At 48.1% G+C, this 2,683-nt stretch overlaps 1 protein-coding gene across 3 annotated transcripts in view; it reads left to right on the forward strand.

The window, feature by feature from the left end:
* Hecw2 (HECT, C2 and WW domain containing E3 ubiquitin protein ligase 2) overlaps positions 1-2,683 on the forward strand; it is a 302,139-nt gene that overhangs the window by 728 nt on the left and 298,728 nt on the right. Inside the window, exon 2 of one of the 3 annotated variants that reach the window (XM_026788844.1) lies at positions 429-660. The exons of 1 other annotated variant lie outside the window; for it this stretch is intronic. The gene's annotated coding sequence lies outside the window, so the exon portion shown is untranslated. Of the gene's footprint in view, positions 1-8; positions 33-428; positions 661-2,683 lie in introns of those variants that run through there. One more of the 3 variants, XM_026788845.1, reaches the window with a different exon arrangement.

Raw genomic sequence — 2,683 nt, forward strand, 5'->3', positions numbered from 1 at the left:
GGTCCCCACCCGCAGCCCGCCCTCCCGCCCAGGTGAGTGCGCGGCCCGGGCCCCGCGCTCGCGCCGCAGGTAGCGGGCGGCGGCTTTGTCTGGCTCCCTCGCGCCCTGGCGCGGTCATTCATTTGACATTCTGCTCCCGAAGCGCCCGGAGACCGGCCGCGCCGGACGCTCCTGCTGATTCGGTGATTCCGGGGAGCTGGGACTTGGGGGCTCCGGCGAGCATCACTCGGAGGGAGAGGAGGCTTCATTTGCCTTCGGTTTGGAGTGTGTGGTGAGCATCCTCAGCTGCAGCTTGGGGCCTGGAGGAAACCCGGGCTGCAGATTTAGACGTAGACGTTTGGGAGGACGTGCAGCTGCAGAGGTCTGGCTCCCTATGCCTGGTCTTCTCCCGGTAGCGGCGCTCAGCTGCTTATTATGATTAATTTTAGGAACACCATCACCGGCCCAGTTATTCCTTTTCGAGTTGGGAGTCTTTGGAGTCAGCACAGGGAGCTCACGAGTAGAGTGGGAAAGGTTCAGTCAATACTAAACTTGGAAAAGGACAGCTTCGATGATCGTATGGACAGAGGTGGACAAGAGGCAAACTTCACCGCGGCCTTTAGCATTTGTGGATAAGATTTCTGCGTTGGTCTTCTAGAGTCATGGCAACTTGGGATTCTTGTACGTATGCCTTTGCCGAAGTGTGTAACTTGTTTTTTTTTTCCTTTTTTTTTCTTGAATAGTTTGTGTGTCTGTGTGTTCTTTGTCCTTTAGAAGAAAAATAAGTAATTTTAGTAGTCTTTTATTAGACATTGTGAAATTTGATGTGTTTGTTTGTCTTGTAAATAGGATTTTCTTTTTACTGCTTCTCCTATCCCCTGAAGGGCTCATTTCTTCTATTGCCCTAGAGAGTCAGTCCGCCTCTCTCTTTTCCCTCCGCCCCCCCCCCCAACAGATGGCTTTATGTGCCAAGAGGTCATCTTTAAAATGTCACCCCCATCGCTGACAAACAAGGCAAGCTTAGTTCTGAAGTTTTGTCTCTGGAGTTCGGAGTGCAAGAGTCCTAATCTGGTGGGAGTGTTATTAACCGTGTCAAGATCTGGATGCTGCTAATCTGTTTGGTCCTCGGAAGATCCCTGCAGAGATTGTTTTTATAGTGCAGGACAGATGGTGTCCCTAGCTGACAAGAGGAAGCCAGGCAGAAAGGGGCATTGTACACTTCAGAGTGTGTCGGCTGGATTACTGGGAGGCGGAACCAAGTGGGGTGAAAGGCGATAAAGAGGTAATTGTGACCTCTTAAAGGGGACATTTGTTAGCCAACAACCTACATAGTTTCGTTCTTTTTAACGCTTAGCAACTCATCACTGAATTGTTTGTTTTATTACTAGATGGGCATAGGTAAGACAGTTTCAACAGTTACAGCAACACAGTTGCCTTTGAACTTCAAAGTATCTTACCACTTGTGAAGAGAGCTAGTCCCACTCCTCTTGATCTTTGGGGATATTTGGGACCTTGGACTCATGATGTCCCCAAGCCTCAAGGACGTTAGTTTCATCTGCATCTGCTGGAATTAGTTTCTTTTCTTTCTCCTTGGCAGTTTGCTGACCTCCAGCCTTGGCCCCCAAACTCTCAACTATGGACATTACTTCCGTGATGATTTTACCTGTCCCTGGATATTTGTTTCACTGTGACACCCAGCAGGGGTGGGGGGTAGGGGTGCAGTGCCTCTCGGCAGTGGATCTCCCTGAAGCATTGTGCTGCCAGAGAGGAACTCCAAGTCCTGTGAACGTTTGATCGTCTAGCTGTAGGTTTTCTGATTCTGGAGATTTTGGGCTCTTGATTGCAACTGGATCAAACGTCGGTTCTTCCTTGTGATGCACGCGAGGGAAAATATTTTAGCAATTATTTAGCAAAGATTAAATTTAATGGTCAAGTGGTGTTTGAGCTGAACGAGGGGCTTGACATAAAAGAGCTTGGCTCTGAAGAACTCGGGCAGTGTTCTCTAAGGAGGGAAACATTCGTTCTTACTCCTTTCAAGAATCTTTTGCCTCTGACCTCAGCAAATGAAAAAGAAACCCAGCTTGTTACTGTAGTTGAGTACAGATACAATGGCATTCTTTCTTGGGGACTGTGTTTTGTAGGAGGAGGGATGACTTTGGGCCTCTGCCTGCTGTTGAATGGACTCTGTTATCAATGTTATCTGTTAGCAATCTGGTGTCTTAAATCTTTGATATTCAATTTGTGTCCTGATGCCTGTGGCCTCATGTGGTGGGCATCTCTGTTGTGAATTGCTTTTTTTTTTTTTTAAAAAAGTGCTCCTGGCATGGGCTTGCCCTGGACCTGGCTTGTTGTGGTACTCAGTAGTGAATTGCTACCTGCTTAATGGGGAGATGGGCTAGGGGTATGGGATGAGAGTGGGGGTGGGGGGGTATGGGATCGTTACGCATAGTTTGTTGGACTGGGACTAACAGCCCAAGATACTTTGTTGTTGCTAGGCTTGGTCATGAAGTTTAGTGGCTCCAGCAGGGGCAGGGCTGCTTCTTCAGGCCCAGGAGGCTGCATCAGGATGTGAAGGATATAAAGGAGAGATTAGAAGAGTGACCAGACCTTCTGGTTTGCTGTGATGGTACCATGTTGTCGCTACTAACTTTTCTCTACTTTTAAAAATTTGGGTGATAAAATTATGGGATTACTCTGGAAATGA

Source organism: Microtus ochrogaster, unplaced genomic scaffold (assembly GCF_000317375.1).
Source record: "Microtus ochrogaster isolate Prairie Vole_2 unplaced genomic scaffold, MicOch1.0 UNK8, whole genome shotgun sequence".
NCBI lineage: Eukaryota > Metazoa > Chordata > Mammalia > Rodentia > Cricetidae > Microtus > Microtus ochrogaster.